This window comes from Macrotis lagotis, chromosome 3 (genome assembly GCF_037893015.1).
Source record: "Macrotis lagotis isolate mMagLag1 chromosome 3, bilby.v1.9.chrom.fasta, whole genome shotgun sequence".
NCBI classification, from domain to species: domain Eukaryota; kingdom Metazoa; phylum Chordata; class Mammalia; order Peramelemorphia; family Peramelidae; genus Macrotis; species Macrotis lagotis.
The window spans coordinates 227,752,398-227,773,193 of NC_133660.1; the positions used below are offsets into that span (position 1 = coordinate 227,752,398).

At 38.9% G+C, this 20,796-nt stretch overlaps 1 protein-coding gene across 5 annotated transcripts in view; it reads left to right on the forward strand.

The window, feature by feature from the left end:
• EBF4 (EBF family member 4) overlaps window positions 1–20,796 on the forward strand; it is a 103,180-nt gene that overhangs the window by 46,739 nt on the left and 35,645 nt on the right. The window lies entirely within an intron of this gene.

The window sequence follows — 20,796 nt, forward strand, 5'->3', positions numbered from 1 at the left end:
CAGTCCTGGAGTCAGAAGGACCTGAATTCAAATCCGGACTCAGACACTTAACACAATTACCTATCTGTGTGGCCTTGGGCAAGTCACTTAACCTCATTGCCTTGCAAAACCCCCCAAATTTAAGGGGCAGCTAGGTTGCGCAGTGGATAGAGCACCAGCCCTGGAGTCAGGAGTACTGAGTTCAATTCCTCAGATGCTTAATAATTACCTAGCTGTGTAGCCTTGGACAAGCCACTTAACCCCATTTGCCTGGCAAAAAAAAACTTAAAAAACCCCCATATTTGAAACCCTTAATTTGTCCTTTGTCATCACTCCCCCATTCCAAACAGTTTCCAAAGCTTGTCCATTCTACAGCTACACCATATCTTTTATCAATCCCTTTCTGCACTCAAATGGCCACCACCTCATTTTACACCATTTCAAATTGCTCTTCTTTGTTCTCACATAGAATGCTGCTATAGTTTTTTAATTGGAATCTCAGCTTCTAGTTTCCCCCTCCTTTAATCCATCCTCCTTATAGCTGACAAAATCATGGACTTTTACACAATTAACTCGATTGGGTCTAAGACAAGAGACAATCTAACATCTTTGGATCCATTCTCAAAACCTTTCCAGTTTGACAGAATCTCCTAAGGCAGAAACAAGGAAAAGTGAATTCCTCTTCTCCCCAAATTTCCCTTGGAGAACCTCCTTTTACTGCCTGATACTTGACTTAGGTTATGAATTCTATTCAGGTGACTGGGACAAAGTTCAAATGACAAAAGAAGCTATATTGTCCCACCTTATATAAGGTCATTTAAGAGCTCCAGGACAGCAGTATCCTCCACAGACAACCAGTTCTGCTTCCAGCCTAACCCCCACCAAATTTTTTTGGGGAACAAGTACTGTAGAGACATATCTCCCCCATCTTTGTCACCACCAATAACAATAGAGCAACTGTTACCAATGAGCAGGCAAGCTAGCCTACCTGCCCTGAGGAACAGAGAAGAAATGGAATGTGTCAGGTAGGCCATGCTGCCATCACTACCACCATCTCCCTTCACTTTTTTGTGAAGGTACCTAAGAACCCCAGAAATCATCAGCCTTGCTTTTATCCTGGGCCCCACAAACATCTTCCAAGTGAGCAATTCCTGACCCAGTCTTTGTCTTTGTAAATGCCTACAAACAGACTACTGCTACTGAAAGGAAGAAAAGGAAATACTTGTCCCTAGAAACCTTGGAACTATCAAAAAGTTTGACATCAGAAATGAATATGGGGGCAGCTAAGTGGCATAGTAGATAAAGCACCGGTCCTGGAGTCAGGAGTACCTGGGTTCAAATCCGGTCTCAGACACTTAATAATTACCTAGCTGTGTGGCCTTGGGCAAACCACTTAACCCCACTGCCTTGCAAAAAAAAATCTAAAAAAAAATGAATATGGTTTTATTTATTTTTATTTTTTACTAATTTTTTGCACTTGAGAGTATTTAATTTTTTACATTTACATATAAAGATAGTTTTCAAAATTTTTGTTAAGATCCCATCCCATCCCATATAAAGATAGTTTTCAAAATTTTTGTAAGATCCCATCCCATCCCATCCCCATGACAGCAAGCAATCTGATATACATATATGTATATGTATATGTATATAATAATGTTAAACATATTTCCACACTAGTTATGCTGTGAAAGAAAAATTAGAACAAAAGGGAAAACCACAAGAAAGAAAAAACACAAAGCAATAAAAGTGAAAATAGTATGCTTTGATCTGCCTAAACAAAGTTCATATTTCTTTTTCTGGATGTGGATATAATTTTCCATTATGACTATTCTGGAATTGTCTTGCTTGGAATTGGTTATTGTATTGCTGAGAAGAGCTCAGTCTATTATGGTTGACCATTGAACAATGTTGCTATTATTATGTACAAATTTCTCCTACCTCCATTCACTTCATTCAGCATAAGTTTGTGTAAGTTTTTCCAATTTTTTTAATCTGCCTGCTCATTATTTCTTTGTTTGTTTTGTTTTTTGTTTGTTTTGTTTTGTTGTAAGGCAATTGTGTTAAATGACTTGCCCAAGGTCACACAGCTAGATAATTATTAAGTGTCTGAGTCTGGATTTGAACTCAGGTCCTCTGACTCCAGGGTCAGTGCTCTATCCACTGTGCCACATAGCTGCCCCTCAACATTTCTTATAGCACAGTACTATTCCATCATAATCATAGGCCATAACTTATTCAGACATTCTCCAATTGATGGGCATCCCTTCAATTTCCAATTCTTTGCCTCCAAAATAAGAGCTATTATAAATATTGTTATACATGTGACTCTTTTTCTTCTTTTTTATGATCTCCTTGAGATATAGATCTAGTAGTACTATTCTTGGATCAAAGGATATGCACAGTTTTATAGGCCTTTTGGTATAGTTCCAAATTGCTCACCAGAATGGTTAAATCAGTTCACAGTTTCACCAAAAAATGCATTAGTGTTCCAATTTTCCCATATCCCTGTCAACATTTGTAATTTTCCTTTTCCTTAATATTAGCCAATATGATAATGTGAGGTGGCACCTCAGTTGTTTGATCTACATTTCTCTAATCAATAGTGATTTAGAGCATTTTTTCATATGACTATTGATGGCTTTAATTTCTTCATCTGATGCCTGCTCATATCCTTTGGCCATTTATCAATTGTGGAATGACTTATATTCTTATAAATTTGACTCAATTCTCTACAACTTTTAAAAATGAGACTTTTATCAGAATCCCTGGCTATAAAAATTATTTCCCAGGTTTCTACTTTCCTTCTAATATTGGTTGCATTGATTTTGTTTGTGCAAAATTTTTTAATTTGCTGAATTAAAAATTATCCATTTTGAATTTTATAATATTCTCTATCTCTCATTTGGTCATAAATTCTTCCCTTCTCCATAGATTTGACAGAAAAACTATTCCTTGCTCTCCTAATTCACTTTTGATCTCAACCTTTAATGGACCCATCTTGACCTGATCTTGGTCTAGGGTGTGCAATATTGGTTTATGGCTAGTTTCTGTCATACATTTTTCCAGTTTTTCCAACATTTTTGTCAAATAGTGAGTTCTTATCCCAGAATCTGGAGTCTTTGCATTTACCAAATAGTAGATTACTGTAATCATTTATAACTGTGTTTCTTGTGTACCTAACCTATTCTACCTATTTCTTAGCCAGTACCAATATTGATGACAATCATTTCATAATAGGTCTGACACATCTAGGCTACTTTCCTTTGCACTCTTTTCTTTTTAAGGTTTTTTTTTTGTAAGGCAAATGGGATTAAGTGGCTTGCCCAAGGCCACACAGCTAGGTCATTATTAAGTGTCTGAGACTGGATTTGAACCCAGGTACTCCTGACTCCAGGGCTGGTGCTTTATCCACTGCGCCACCTAGCCGCCTCCCTTTGCACTCTTTTGAGGGTAATATGGATATGGCTTTATCAATGGAAATGACACTAAAGAAGATATATTACCATTTGCCTTGGATTTGCAATTAAAGACTAATGATCCTTTTTATGTGACTTATTGCTAAAAATCTATGTGCTAACTCTCACTATTTCAAGATGAGCTTGTTTAGAATAAAGCCTGCCTTGATTTTCTATTTGTATCCCCAGTGACTATCCTAATGCTTGCATATTAGTACAGAGTAAGCACTTAAATGTCTTATTCATTTATCCATTCACTCATGTAAAATAATAAGTGCTGAATAAATTTTTAAAAAGTTATGTAGCTCAAATCTATATTGACAGAAAAGCTAAGCTATCCAAGCTTATCTCTGACAAGTCTATACCACAAACTCTCCTTCATTTATGTTCACTGCCCTCTAAACTCACCTGTCCCAGGCCCATAATGATGAAGAACTTATTCAGAGACCTGCTTACCTGTCATATATGGTCTATATATGTTTATCATCTATTTCAGGTATCGAGTATGGCTTATTGGACAGAACTTTCTTGCATTAGATTACCAAGGATGCTTTGTAACAGTCAAGGACTCTGTGATGTTAATATGATATCATCTGTGAATAGGACTATTTGAAGAAGCTTACTGGCAGTAGAAATCAGAAAGTCCTATTTTGATATTCCCTTGTAGCATAAAGATGACTGCGTTTTTCAAGGCTATGGTGTCAGAATACCAGCACTGAACCACAGATCTAACCAAAGTAGAGAGACTTTAAGGTGCCACAGATCTGAACAAAAGAGAGATTTTGAGGTGAACCCACTAATACTAAATGATCTCTTGTAAGGAGATCTTGTAAACCCTTAACAAATCAAGCTCTCCAAAAGTTGGATGGATTGCTTGCCATGGTGATTTTCAGGCAGAGGCAAGATGATATTTTATTGGATAGGTTAGAGCTGGAGTAAATGATCTCTTAGTTCAATTCTAAGATTCATTCTGATTTTATAAACCTGGCTGGGGAGGAAAGGGGAGGGTGGGGTGGTGATGGTAGAATGGAGATTAGAGTGTATTCCTGGAAAGAACTCTGTAATTTTGTACAGCATGTCCTTCTCCTTAGTATTGCCTGGTCCTGTGAAGGAAAAGGGAAAATAGAAAGGGTTGGTCAGGTTGATGCAACAAAAAGAGGCTGGGGAAGAAGAAAGGGTCAAGGTCTGGGTTTTGCTGTTGGGGTTAGACCTTTCTTCCCCTCCAGGTTAAGACAATTTTTCATTAGGCACTGTGCCCAGGGTCTATGAAAACATTTTGACCATTAAAAAATTCCTATAATTAGAAACTATTACAAAGACCTGTGCCTAAATCAGGTTAAGAAACACATTAAGTTTCTATGTGTCCATCAAGCAAAGCAAAACCAAACCAAACCAAAAAACCCCCCTGATTTCAAGGAGCTCATAGTCTTTTAGGAAAGACACCATACAAACAACTTATGCAGACAAGATACAGGCAGGATAATTGGAAATAAGCAACAGAGGGAAGATAGGAGAAATTAAGGAGAACTTGGGAAAGATTTCTCATAGAAGTTGCATCTTAGCTTGGACTTAAATATAAATTCAAATTACACACACACACACACACACACACACACACACACACACACACACATATATATGGCATGTATTTCTGTATTGCCAGAATAGTCACACTAGCCAAAATAGTTAAAAGATGCGTCCACCAATCATCTTGGTGAAAACAAATCTAAGGATCAACAAGCACTTTTTAAAAAACTTCTTTTTAGGTTTTTGCAAGGGAATGGATTAAGTGGCTTGCTCAAGGCCACACAACTAGGTAATTGTTAAGTGTCTGAGTCTGGATTTGAACCCAGGGCCAGATCCACTATGCCACCTAGCTGCTCCTCCACAAGCACTTTAATCTGATTTGTTTCCCTTGACTCCTGAGACTGGAACTCTGTAAACAGGAAAGATTCAGGTGAGCCTAAGATCCAGCCCTGAAACAGATGGAAAAAGTAGCATTTCCTATCTGTACTATCTTCCATCTTTTTTTCCCTAATAGCAAACAAAGCAAATGATGGAACCTGACTTTCTCCTTCCCCCATTGCTCTTTCTGTGTATCCCCCCAAACTTCCCCAAAGCAGGCCACCTTTCCTATTTCACAGATGCTGCAGTTCTTCGAGATTTCAAATTTCATCACCTCTGAGCTCCATCCAACCCACTTCCCAGTTTAGCCTCTCAGGGATTGTTAACTGAACCCAGATACAAGGCTCCCTAAGTCTCCCTCCCAACCCTGAGCTGTCCAGATCTTTTGGCTTCACATCCTCCTTGGTATAGGAGAATCTCTCTCCTCCTGTGTTTTCCTTACTCCAATTGTGAGAAAGCAAGAGGCAGTAAACAAGGAATGAACAGAGAAGTCACCAGGAACCCAACAAAAACCACCTTCCAGTGTTCTAGTGGTTTTCTTCATTCCATCCTATGAGGAGAGGACACATAAATTCATATATATATATATATATGTATATATATATATGTATAGGTAATATATATATATGTATCATGCCTTAGCAATAATCCATTATTAGGTTGAGTTGCTTGCACACATCTTTGTTCCAATACTCATAAATTACATGTGAGAATGGGAGATCTCTGAGGCCTGCCTGGTCCTTGCTTATTTTATGGGTCAGATTTTATGGATTTTACTTAATAATTGACCAGAGCTTGGGAGTTTTTAAAGGAGTTCTTAAATGACCTTGGGTCTATTTTTAACCCCAGTTTCCCCATCTTTTCAATAGAAGTAAAATCATATCTTTCAAGGAAATTAAACATTATGTGCTTACTCTCCTAGGCAGAGATATAAAAATAAAACATGATACCACTTTTAAGTAGATGTAGATAGTAGTAAATGCTACTAAAAGTAGATGATTACTATTTTTAAGCCACTTCATTTGACTAAGAGGAAATGACTTTTGCCAAGATAAGCATGACAAAGATTAGGTATGATGAGGACCAAAGAGAGAAGACCCATTTAGAGCTTCGGACAAGGTTTTAGAGGGGAGGCATCCTCTGAGCTGGGCCTCGAAGGAAAAAAGTATTCTAAAAAACAGAGATGTGTTGTCTCTCCCAATTAGTGTGAACCCCTTGATTGAATTTTCTTTTTGAATCCCCAGAACTTAGCACTAGAACTTAGCTTGGTCCACAAATAGCACTTTAAAAATGTTTCATTCATTCATTCATTCATTCATTCCTACACAAATGAACAGAGATGAGAAGATAGCAGATCTAGTTCAAGAATCACTGAATTTGGCTGTAATATAGAATTTATGAAGGGGACTAATGAAAAATAAGGCTGGAAAGATAGAATGGAGCCAGATTGTAAAGGATCCTAAAAGGCAATAGGGAGCCAGTGGAGGTTCCTGAGCAGGAGAGAACATGTCATAACTGTTCAATTGGAATGATTATTTTGGCAGCTGTGTGAAGGATTGTTTGCAGAAGGGAGAGCTTGAAGGCAAGGAAATTAGATAATAAGGTCTTACAACAGTTTGATTCAAGAGGTGATGCATTTGTGAGTATTTGGGATTAGGTACTGGACCTATAATCTATTTGATATAGTAAACTCTCAGGTGAGGAAATACCTTCCTTCAATGCAGGTTGGTACCTTCTTCTGAAGCTCATGGTCTATAATGCTGAGAGGTTAAATATTGCCCAAAGACACAGTATGTGTCAGAGACAGAACTAGAACCCGGGTCTTCTTGACTTTGAAGCTGGATTTTTCTGTGTTATACTATGCTGCCTCTCATGACTGGCTAGGAAGTCATGAATTTGGAAGAATATGATTTTTATTGAAACTTCTTTTATTTTTGAGTCTGCATTTTCTCTTTCTCATCTCTATCCCCCAACATTAAGAAAGTAAGAAAAACAAAACTCATTATAAATATGTATAAACCAGCAAAATAAAGTCCCACATTGGCATTGTCCAAAAAAAATATGTCTCAATCTGCAGAGAGATATATATTGTTGAGGTAGAAATGGTAGAATTTGGCATCTGTTTGGATATGAAGGGTAAGGGAGCTAGAAATGCCTAGGATGACCCTGGTTCCATGTCAGGTAATTGGGACAATGTTGTTTCCTCAATAGAGATAGGGAAGTTTGGACAATAGGCAAATTGAAGGGAGAAGATACTGAGGTCCATTTTGGATGCATTGAGTTTGAAATAGAGGGGAAAATGGGGAAAGCCTGGAATTCCAGGGAGAAATTAGGACCTAATGGCAACTAGGAAATATCTACCTGAAGGTCATAAATGGGGACAGATGAGATCATGAAAAGGATAACCATAGCGCAATGGGTAGTAGATGACTGCCTTGGGAGCAGAAAGACCCAAGAGCAAGTGCTGCCTTTAAACAAGCAGTTTGAGTTAGAGGTTCTAGGTTCAAAGTCAATCCTAGGTGAATTGTTAGCTATATGACCTTGGACAGATAGCAGATCAAGGAACAGGTTTTGTTTTACACTTTTTTTTTGAGGCAGTTTGGATTAAGTGACTTTGACTCGTCTGGGTCTTTAGTAAATGGGATCATAGTTGATCTCAGTTCCTCCTGACTCCAGAGACAGTTATTCTACCCATTGTACCACCTACCTACTCTAGTTTTTGCTTTGTTTTTTTATTATTTTTTAGGGGTTTTTTTTGCAAGGCAATGGGGTTAAGTGGCTTGCCCAAGGCCACACAGCTAGGTAATTACTAAGTTTCTGAGGTTGAATTTGAACTCAGGTACTCCTGACTCCAGGGCTGGTGCTCTATTCACTGAGCCACCTAGCCGCCCCTTTTGCTTTGTTTTTTAAAAAGGTAGAAGAACAAGACTTGAGCATATTTTTCAGTAGTAGACAAGAAAGCCCAAAGTTGATAAAGAAAAAGGGAATCAAACTCCCAACAGAGATGGGAAGGTCTAGGATCAAGAGAACAAATGGAGAGAGTTTAAGTTTTGCAGGGAACAGGACCCCTTCCTACTCTGAAATTGGAGCAAAGGAAGAAAAACTGGATGAAGATAAAAAAGGGGTTTTGAAATGGAAGAGGAGGTTGAGGCAGGTAGGCAGTACAGTTGATATAGGGCTTTACTTGGAATCGGAACTATCTGAGTTTGAATTCTGCCTACTCCTTTCTTAGTCTCATTTTCCTCATTTGTAAAATGAAGATAATAATACCACCTATCCTGCAGGATAGGGAAGATCAAATTTTAGATAAATAGATACAGAGGTGAAAAGAGATGATAGATAGATGTGTGTGTGTGACTTTTCTTATAATGTTAGACAAGTGTTAGTTCTGATAACTATAAGGATGCTCACCACAGATGGCTTCAACTTTCTCGGTAAAGTAGGAGGCAAGGTCATGTGCTTAAAGGCATTGGGGTGAGAAAGTAGCCCTAGGGACTTGAGGAGAGAGAAAAAGTTTGTAACCATCACTGTGAGGAGTGTGCTAGAAAAAATATGTATATGCACAACCCCATTTGTGTTCATGTGTGTCTATATTTACATGCACAAACATGTAAACATATAATATATGCCATGCCTCCATTCAATACATATATGAAATATTTTTATGATGATCCCATGAGTGCTAAGTGTTAGAGACAGGATTTGAACCTCAGTCTCCAGACAGTGCTTTTTTCACCATGCCATAAAAATGAAATGCTTGCTATATAGGCAGCAGTGAGGGAGGGCCCAGGTGAGTTTAGGTAGCAGGACTTCCTTCAGCAGTGTTGAGTAGAATTGAAGCTAGAAGGTAAATGGCAAAAGTAACCTGGGTCTGAGAATTAGTAGGACCCAAATAGTGAACCTGGGGACAAGTGATTAAAGAAAGCAAGTCAGTGTCTTGTAGAACAGGTCTAGGGAAAAGGCTATGAAGGAAGGAAAAGAGGGGAGATGGGGGAGAGTAGAGAGGAAGAAGGGACCAGAAGTTTCAGAAAGAATAATGAGCAATATTAGGAGGAATAAGACTATGACATGGGTAGAGAAATTCCTCCTGGCCTAGGATTTTGTCTTGGGTTTGGGGGAATTTCTTAGAGAGGAAGATTGGGAAAGGGTGGTAAGAGAGAGCAACCAGTACTGAATAAGGTAACAAGGATTGTGGCTCTTCGGGAAGAAGCTGGGGTTGAGTTCCAACTCCTTTCTCTTCCTTTGACCCTTCACTTTTTGACACAGCAGCTCTTAACAGTATCCCAGCCAAAGCTTCTTGAGGCTTGGGTTGTGAGGGGAATGAAGATAATTTTAATAAAGGCTTCTCTATATTGCCATCAACCAATAAGTATTTCTTGATTGCCTAGCAAAGCTGTGACATGGACTTTGCCTCAGGGTGCTGACATTTGAGGGCAGAGGAAAGGATAGGCAGGAAGGAGTTTCCTCCTTATGGGGAAGGACTCACAAACCCTCCGCCTAGCCATACTTTATGGTCTTCCCCTATTCTCTTGCCCATCACTGCAGGGTTCTGTCACTATGACATTCCTTTCCAAGACTTCTTTCCTGCTCTTTCCACTTCAATCCTTTGATAACTGCAGTCAGAAGGATAGGTCTCTCCTTCACTTAGTACAGCTACCTCCAAATTCATGCACTATTGCCCCCCCCCCCAAATAAATACCCCACTTTTTACTCCAAGTGAGAAAATGGCTAGTTAAAGCTTTGTTGCCTGGTAGGTGCTTGGGCTAGCCCATCTTCCTCCATCCTCCAAAGGCCTTTTAGCTAACTCACTGCCCTTCTGACCAGTCTCTTTACCCTTTCACTATTTCTCCACCAATCACTTTCTGTTCTCTTCACCCTTCAACCCTCCTTTCATCTGTCTCCTCCCTGGGTCAGCTCTCTCCTCCTTGTCCTTAGTCCTGCCACCTCCCCCCCCCCCCCACTTCATCTCTGGGTTTGCCAAGGGATCCAGAGAAGCTCAGGGGTTCAGGAAGGACAGGTAATAGTGGCCAGCTATGGTGGAAACTTGGTCCTCTAAGGCTTGCTATTACCTGGGATTGAAAGAAGGGAAGAGTCAGCGCAGCAGGGCTGGGAGTCCTGGATCCTGGGGTCCCTTGGCCCCAGCCCCCAGCCCCCAGCCCCCAGCCAGCAGTCTTCCCCTCCCTCACTCCCCCCTGGCGGCCCTGCGCCTGGCCCCGAAGTTTGGAGGGCCTGGTAAGTGCCCTATCAACATGTTAATCAAATTACTTAGGAGCTAAAATTGACGCTGTTCATTAATTATACAAGATTATGCTAATTGCACATGCAAATGTATGCGCTTGGAACAGAAGGTGTTCAGCGCGTGGCGGGCCATTAGCATAGTGGATGGGGCGCGGGCACATTGGCATGCTAATGTATGCATCCGCGCTATTTATAACCCCGCACCCATCTGCGCTGCCGCCACTGCTGCTGTGAGGGGAAGGAGGCCGAGGGCCCCCCTCCCACCTTTCTCTGCCCCAACTTGGCACATGGCTGCCACTCAGGACAGGGCAGGGGTCCTCAGCCTAGTGTTGTCTCCTTAGGTTGGGTGGAGAGTAGAGTCGGGACTTAATTTCCAGGTTGGCACATGGCTGCCACTCAGGACAGGGCAGGGGTTCTCAGCCTGAATGGTGACTCCTCAGGTTGGGTGGAGAGTAGAGTCAGGCCTTAATTTCCAGGTTGGCACATGGCTGCCACTCAGAACAGAGTAGAGGTCCTCAGCCTGGTGATGACTCCTCAGGCTGGGTGGGGTGGGGTGGGGTCTGGCCTTAGTTTCCAAGTTGGCATATGGCTGCCACTCAGATCAGGGCAGAGGTCCTCAGTCTGGTTCTGTCTCCTTAGGTTGGGGTGGGGGGGGGTCAGACCTTAATGTCCAGGTTGCCACATGGCTGCCACTCAGGACAAGGTAGAAGTCCTCAGCCTGGTGATGATTCCTTCAGTTGGGTGGGTGGGGGTCAAATCTTAATTTCCAGATTGGCACATGGCTGCCAATCAAGACAAGACAGAGGTCCTCAGTCTGATAATGCCTCCTCAGGCTGGGTGGGGATGGGGCGGAACTTAATTCTTTTTCCTTAAACCCCCTAGATTTCCAGCAAATAAGGTGAAGCTTTGGGAGCAGGATAGGACATTAGCCTAGGTGCAGCTATTCTGCCCTTAGTATCCGGGAATGGGAACCTAATGGTTCAGGGAGAAGAAACCAAGATTTCCCCTGCTCAACAGCTTTGTGCCACCCACAGGCATGGTACCACAGTTACAATACCTACTAAACCCATTCAGCTTCCTCCCTGACCTGTTCATCAAGAGAAGAGGAAGAATGAGATAATGGGGGGGGGCCTTGAGGGGGGCATGGAGAGGAGGCAAAGATCGTATATGATTAGAAAGTGAAAATTATAGCAAATTGTTTTTGTGAAGCCGGACTCTTAGCTTCAGTTGAGGGGAACTAGGTAACCTTATGATTCCTAATTAGTTGGTGAACCAACATCCACACTTCTTTCACTGTTCTTTATCCCCCAAGCTTTCAGAGGTTATGTTCCTCATGGGAACAGTTGCAGCAGCCTGCTTTAATGGAATGATCTGGATCCTTTAGGCCAAGAGATTCCCCTTCTCCTCCCACTGCTTACTCTGTGTTTGTCCAGCACTTCAACTTTTGCAAATACTTGTTAATTAACTAAGGTTTAATTAGATTTAATAAATCCTAGTGAGATTGGAGAAGGGGAAGGGAGAAAGAATAAACCTACTGCCTTGTAAGAAAATATATTGTATACAACATACTAAAAAAAGATACATCCCATGCACAAGAGTTAGAAGAGGAAAGGCAAGATTTCAACAGGTAGATACAGAAAAGTCAATCAGTATATAAGGACCAGCGTGAGCAAAGGATTGGAGACCGGAGACCAGAGTACTAATACACTAGGGGAGTTTACCATTTAAACATACTCCTACAGTGAATCCTTTTATAAAAGATTCTTTTTCCTTGCAAATAACTATTTCCTCTACTACCACTGGTACTACTGGTTTATTCTTTTGGATTCTTTCATCAGATTTTCTTAAAATGAGACCCATCTGTATTCTATTTGTGTAAAAATATGAATATTGGGTTTTCCTATTGCCTTCATGCAGCCATAAGGGAGCAGACCCCTACAACTTATCCACATTCCTGGAACAAAGCCCCCTACTCATAAGTCATCATTCCTCTAGTTTATTGCCCTACATGAAATATACTCAATTACTCCCTCTTTCTCTCTTTGCATTCTTGTCTATCTTCCCTTCTGCGATTTCCCCCACAGTTTTTCTTTCTCACTCCCTCTTTCAAAGGGAGTTCCTTCCCCTCCTGGGACCCTTCATTTTGGACATCCTGATGAGAAAGACTGGGGGAGGGAGGTTGTTACAGATGAGAAAACCTTTCCTGCCAATAAGTGAACTAATGAGGCAGTTTCTGAGTAGAGGAACAGAAATGGAGCAGATATAGATGGACTGGGTCTTTCCGATTGGAGAAGATGGGAAAATGAGGATATGACCTTCCCGAGTCTATGATTTCCTCTTTCTTGTCTTGCAATATATTTCTCATCATGACCAGACCTCTGACCCTCATTTTGCTCTCTTCCCTGCTGTTCTAGGGATCAGTTGGTGGCACAGTAAGTAGAGTACTGTGCCTGAAGTCAGGAAGATTCATCTTCTTGAGTTCAAATCCAGCTTCAGATACTGTGACCCTGTACAAATCACTTAACCCTGTTGGTCTCAGTTCTTTATCTGTAAAATGAACTGGAGGAGAAAATGACTCCTGCATCAAGACCTCAGAAGGGGTAACAGAGAATCTACTCTATTACACTGTTGCCTCATATTAAATCTTGTAATCAATTTACACCTCCTTTTCAGGACTGATGCTTAGCTACGCCTCCTCCATCTTGTATTTGTGAAGATGATTTTTCTGAATCCAAATGTGAGATTTATCCCTATTAAATTTCATCTCATTGGATTTAGTCCAATGGTACTAGTCTTTCAATATCATTTTGAACCTTGATTTGTTTATTCAATGCATTCTTTTAGAACTTTGGACCATTTGAAAAGTTGATAGTCATGCTTTCCCTGTCCTTATCTAATCATTAATAAAGATGTTACAGAACTAAGCAGAGACTTCTGGGACATTGAACCATTCATTAATGATGACCCTTTGACTGCTTTCTTTTTTTTTCTTTTTTTCTTTTTTCAAGGCAGTGGGGTTAAGTGACTTGACCAAGGTCACACAGCTAGGCAATTATTAAGTGTCTAAGGTCAGATTGAACTCAGGTCCTCCTGACTCCAGGGCTGGTACTCTATCCCCTGAGCCACCCAGCTCCCCCATGATGACCCCTTGGATAGGATCCTTCAACCAGTTCTGAATTGATTGTGCTATCATCTAGCTCATACTTCTCATTCTTTCCTCAAGAATAGAAAGGGATTTTTTTTTGTTTTTTTGAGAAAGGGATTTTTTGAAATATGTCAATCAATTGACAACTATTTATTAAGTTTCTATTAATTCCAGGAATAGTGCTGGGGATTCAGATATTTTAAAAATTGAATAATATCTACTTCAAGGAGCTTTTATAAACTATGTACAGGATTCCCCTAATCAATGGTTCAAAAAGGACATAAAATTAGTCTGGAAGGATCTATCATGTATAAGCTATGCTGACTCAGTGACCACAAATAACTTCTTAGATATTCCTTGATAATGTGTTCTAGAAGTTTAACAGGAATATAATCAAATAATAATAATAAGCATTTATTCAAGGTTTACAAAGTGCTTTATCTATGTTTTTTTTGTCATTTGGAATCATCTGTCTCTGAACTCTTAGCTTGTGCTTCTGGCTCTATCCGTTCCTTGATTGTCTCTGGGTCTCTTTCTCCCATCTGTGTCTCTTTTTTCAAGGTCCCTATAATTGCTTTATTTCCTCTCCTTGTCCCTAGGCATCTATATTCTAGAGACTCTGAGGAATCCACTCTCCAGAAGTGCTGGAGGGAGTATTTTTTCAGTATACCAGAGTTCTACTTTCTCTCTCTTGGCTTTATTTTCTCATATTCATTCTCTGTTCTTCTGACAGCCTCTTCCCCTCCATACCCTTCCTTGACCATAGTTTTTTTTCCTCATCACCCTTCCTAGGGAGCTCCATCCCTTCCAGGTCCCTTTATTTAGACTGTCCTTTTATTGGGAAAGGTCAGAGAGGAATAGGTTAGGCTTACAGTTCTTTTATATATGTTGGAGAGGGGGACATGAGGTGATTTCTAAGGTGGGAGAAAGGAAGAAAACTTATTAAGTAGCTACTATATATATATTTATTCATGCATATATATTTATTAAAGGGTTGAACACTATGCTAATTATTACTTTTGATTCTTACAACATGATATTATTATAGCTTCATTTTATGGTTGGAGAAACTGAGGCAGACACAGGTCAAATGACTTGCTCAGGGTCATACAGCTAGTAAGAGACTAGAGACTGGATTTGAACTTAGATCTTCTTGACTCTAGGCCCACTCATTCTTGACTCTAGGCCCACTCATTGTTCTATCCGTTGTACCCCCTAGCTTTCTAGATGAAGTTGATACAGATTCCCAGATCTTTCAGAATAGTGAGGAAGATGGGAAAGTGTGTCTACTGGCCACAAGAGGTGGAACTCTGGGAGATGATAACCTAGATTTCTATGTACAAGTAGCTATTTGGTTCTGACCAGTTTTTCTAGGTTGCTTACATATTACTCTTCCTCATGCACTCTATATTCCAGCCAAACTGACCTATTTTCTATTCCCCATATATGACATCCCATCCATTTCCTCTATTCCTTTGGATTTTTAAAGTTGTTTTTTAAGTGAAATTTTTATATTTATTACTTAATTTTTTCCTTCCATATCTAGAATGTTCATTCTCCTGACCTCTTATTCCCCATTAAGGCTCATCTCCTTCAAATAGCCTTTCCTGATTTTTTCCATTTGTCAGTACTTTTTTCTATTAAAATTCCTATGTATTTTTAAATATTTAAAAATGTATTCTGGAGGGCAACTAGATGGCACAGTGGATAGAGCACTGCCCTGGAGTCAGGAGGGCCTAAATTCAAATCCAGATTCAGATGCTTAATAATTGTCTAGCTGTGTGACCTTGGGCAAGTCACTTAACCCCATTGCCTTAAAATAAAAAAAAATTCTGTATTGTATGATCATACAGTGTTCCCAAAGTAGAACAAAAACTCCTTGAGGGCAAGGTTGTCTCACTCTTGTCTTTTATCTCCGGTGCTTTGCCTGCCATCTGACTCTTAACAAACAAGCTAATTAATGCCTATTGATTTTCCTGAAATTAGCTATAGAAGGTGAGAACCTTTCTGGGAAAGTAGTGACAGCAAGTTTCCCTTCCCTACAGTGTTATGAACAGCTAAAAGTTCTGTGACTTCAGTTTGGAGAGTAGGGGAGAAAGTGGATAGCCCTCTTTTTAATTCAGGAAATCTTTAAAGATCAGGCCATGTGCTTCTCTATGTTTTGAGAATATATTTGGGAACTTTGATCTTGTAAAATTCAGAATTAAAAGGGAACTTTGATGTTCTCTGAGCAAGAATCCTCTCAGTACTATTTAGCTGCTTTTTCAGTCATATCTGATTTTTCATGACATCTTTTAGGGTTTTCTTGGCCAAGATACTGGAGTGATTTCCCATTTCCTTCTCCAAATCCCCTTAGTATTATCCCATTATCCAGTTTTTTCTTACAGATTTCTAGAGATGATCAGCTTCCTACCCAACAGAGCTGCTCATTCTACTTTGGGACCAATCTAATTAGAGGAAGTTTATCTGTTCATTGAGCCTGAATCCATCTATATTATTTGCAATGTCCCTCCAGAGCTTAGTGCTTAGACTTTAGAGTCAAGGAGCTAACTTTCATTATTTCTCTTTTTAAAAAATTAACCAATTTGGTTTTTTTCAGTTAAGAAATATTTTTACTCTTTCTCACCTCTTCCTACTCCTATTAGGAAAAAAGATAGAACCCTTTTAATAAAAAAGAATAGGTATAGAAAAAAATCCTCACATTGACCATCTCTAACAAAGGGATGCCTTATTAGAAACCTTAAGTTTAAGCCTCACCACTCTCTCAGGAAGTGGGTATCTTTAGTCTTTTCAAATCATTCTTGGTCATTGCATTGATCAGAGTTTGTAAGTCTTTCAAAGTTATTTGTTTATAATGTTATGATTGTACAGATTGTTTTACTCATTTCAAATCTGTTTTCCATGTGATGGGCCTTCAGATCCAAAATGTGTTTGTCCAATTTTAAGCCATTAAAGCTGCATTTAAAGTGAACTGTCAGGGCCCCAGCATATCTCCTCTTTTCCAGTCAAACTGGGTCCCTGGTCCTGGTATGCCCTAAACTAAGATGGTGGCAGTATGAGTAAAGAGAACGGGTGGAAGAGATATCACAATGAGAGAATTTTTATAACTTGCCAACTGGTCAGGTTCCAGTCTGATCACTATGTTCATAACATAGCAACTTAGCCTATCAGGATCTTTGTAGAGTTTGTCTTTTGACATATTAACTCTCCATTTCAGTTTCCTATTATCTATGAATTTGATAACATTGCCATCTATGCCTCTATCTGAGTCCATGATACAAGTGTTGAGTATCATGGGGTCAAAGATATACCCTGAGTTTGACCATTAGAGATTCTTCCTTTTAGGATGACACAAACCCATTTATCATCACTCTTTAGTTCTTTGGTTCATTCAGCTGGTTCTTCCATTACTTTTCTATGATCATTCAACCTGTATCTCCATCTTAGCCACAAGTATTTTGTGAAAGGCTTTGTCAAAAGACTTCCTACAACTGAGATATACTTTGTGTGTATTTTTATATACATATCTACACATTTACATATATATTTCTAATTTCAATTAACAAGCATTCATTTTCTGGGTTGTTTATTGACTAGGTTACTAGAATGGGTTAGTATTTCAGAGAACTACATATAGATAGATAGATAGATAGATAGATAGATAGATAGATAGATAGATAGATAGATATAAAATACAAATTTACACTCATATACACCCATAGATGCACATATGATTTGTTGTTCAATCATTTCAGTCATGTTTGATTCTTCATGACCCTATTTAGGGTTTTCTCGGCAAAGATACTGAAGTAGTTTGACATTTTCTTCCTCAGCTCATTTTATAGACAACAAACTGAGGCAAAACACAGTTAAGTGACTTTCCCAGGGTCACACAGCTATTGTCTGACATCAGATATGAGCTCAGATTGTTCTGACTTTAGGCCTGACTCTCTATCTACTGAACCACCTAGCTGAATATGCCACCATAGTAGCATAATAGATATATACAATTATGCATATACAAATATGTATATGCAAATATATATAGTATTACTACTATATATATACTACTTGCTACTATAGCAGTATACTATATATATGTGTATTGGTATAACTACATATATAAATATGCACCCTTATAGGCACACAGGATATATGTTACAAATATAGAGACACATTTGTGAGTGTTGTATCCTTTGATCTACCAATCCAGTCCACCAACCTAGTTTAAAAAAAGGGAAATGAAGTTAGTCTATCTTTTTATTGTTCTTGACAGATCTATTCCTCCCCTCTTATGGATCATTATTTCCCTCTCTAAATGTTCAAAAATACCTATAACAATATGTTCTTGAATTTTTGCAGGAATTGAAGACAATTTCACTGGTTTATAGTTTGCACACTCTTTTCCCTTGAGAAATAGGAAAATTTACCCTTCTCCAATCTCATGATACTTTCTCCATTCTAGGCAAGCTTTCTTTCTTTCCTTTTTTCTTTCCTTCCTTCCTTCTTTCTTTCCTTCCTTTCTTCCTTCCTTCCCTCTCTCCCTCTTTTCTCTTTCTCTCCCTTCCTTCTTCCCTCCCTTCCCCCACTCTCTTTCTCCTCTTCTCTTTACACTCTTTCAAAGATCATTGACAGTGGGTCAGAATTCACATCCACCGTATGATCAGATTACCAATGAGACTTGGAAGGGACCTTAGAAATCATCTGATTTAACTCTCTCATTTTTGTGAGGTAACTGAGTCCCACAGAAGTTAAATGACTTTCCCAAGGTTACACAGGTAATCAGAAACAGAAATGGTATTTGAACTCAGGACCTGTGACTCCCAAGTTTAGCATTCTTTCAGTTCTGTGGGATATTGTTTATCTGTCTGTTAACATGAGTTCCAAATTTTCTCTCTCCCTCCAGTCCCTCCTCCAACCAATTGATAAGGCAATATGATAGTCATGTGAAACATTTCCATATTAGACATGTTGGAAAAAAGCAATAAAAATAAGGAAAGTAAAAAATTATATTTTAGTATGCACTTTAGCTTCTCAGTTCTTTCTCTGGAGGTGGAAAGTCTATTTTCATTGTGAGTCCTTCAGAATTGTTTTGTATCATTGTCTTAGTCAGGATAGCTAAGTCTTTCACAGTTGATCATCATTACAATATTATTGTTAGTGTATAATGATATTCTGGTACTACTTACTCTGCATCAATTTATATAGGTCTGGGGTGGCTAGGTGGTTCAGTGGATAGAGCACCGGCCCTGAAGTCAGGAGTCTGGCCTTAGACACTTAATAATTACCTAGTTGTGTGGCCTTGGGCAAGCCACTTAACCCCATTGCCTTGCAAAAAAACCAAAACTAAACTAAACAAAATAAAAGAACAATTTATATAGGTCTTCCCCAGGTTTTTCTGAAAGCATCTTGCTCGTCATATCTTAAAGCATAATCATATCCCAACACTAACACATACCTAGATTGTTCATCCATTCCTCAAACGGATGAGCATCTCCTCAGTTTCTAATTCTTTGCACCACAAAGAGAACTGTTATAAAATATTTTTATACATATAGGTTCGTTTCCTTTTTCTTTAATTTCTTTGGGGATTCAGACTAGAGATGATCAGAAGGTCTGCATAGTTTTATAACCCTTTGAGCATAATTCCAAATTGTTCTCCAGAATGATTGAACCAGTTCACAACTTCAGCAACAGTGCATTAAGTGTCCCTATTTTTCCACATCATTTTCCACATTTGTCATTTTCCTTTCTGTCGTGTTAGCCAATCTGATAGCTCAGAGTTGATATATCAGAGTTGTTTTAGTTTTCATTTTTCTAAACAATAATGATTTAGATCATTTTTATATGACTGTAGGTAACTTTGATTTCTTCTGAAAACTGCCTGCTCATATCTCTTTACCAATTTGCTATAAAAAATATTTCTCGGTTTCCTATTTTCCTTCCAATTTTAGTCACATTGGTTTTGTTTGTGCAAAACCTTTCTAATTTCATATAATCAAAATTATCCATTTTGTTTCCTCCAATCCTCTTCATCTCTAGTTTTGTCATAATTCTGTGCCTTTACTCTTATTATTCTCTCTCATTTGAAACATCCGCTCCCTTTTGTCTCAGGCATTTGAAATTCCAATTATTTTCCAATCAGTTTTTTGTCTCCTAGAACTTTCAACTCACCCCTCTTCCCTGACAGAACTGATCTGAGTCACCTTGGAAAGGCACTTAATTTCTGTTTGCCTCGGTTTTCTCAACAGTAAAACGAGAATGATAAGAGAACATACCACCAGGGTTGTTGTGAGGAAATGATATAATAATTGTAAAGCATTATTTATAATTATAATTATAATTGTAAGTATTATATAAATGACAGCTATTTATTGTTATTATTGTTGTGGTGGCGGTTAGTTCTCCAATTTGGTATAGCACCTTGGACTTCCATGTTCTTATTATAGCTCTGCTTAGAGTTCTTGTAATTTCTAAGAGCATTTATAGAGAGCTTTAAGATGTGCAGAGCCCTTTACAAATGTTATCTCATTTGATTTTCCCAACAACCCTGGGAAGTACGTGCTATTATTATCCCCATTTTATAGATGAAGAACCTGAGGCAGACAAATATTGCATCATTTATCCCACCAAAAAATGGAAATGAGGTTAGTCTGCCATGATTTTTGTGGATACTACTTTATTCCTATCACTATCTCTTTAATAATACATCCCAGTCATTTTCTAGATGTTAAAGTCAATTTCACTGGTCTCTAATTTGCAAACTGTATTCTTTTGACTTTTTATTTAAAATCGGGATACTTGCCTTTCTACAGATCCATTGCACCTCTCACATTTTCCATGATCTTTCAAAGGTCACAGACAGAAATCACAGTTTTCAGTTCTTTCAGCACAATTCATCTGGGCTGGATGACTTGAATTCATTAAAGACTAAGGGGTACTGTTTCTCTCTACTTATCTTGTGCATCAGTTCCCTGTTAGCCACATTTGTTCTCTCCTTTCAAGCCAAGAATTATTTCCTTTGACAGAAAATAAAAGAATAAGAATCGAGCAGGACCATTCCATCTACTT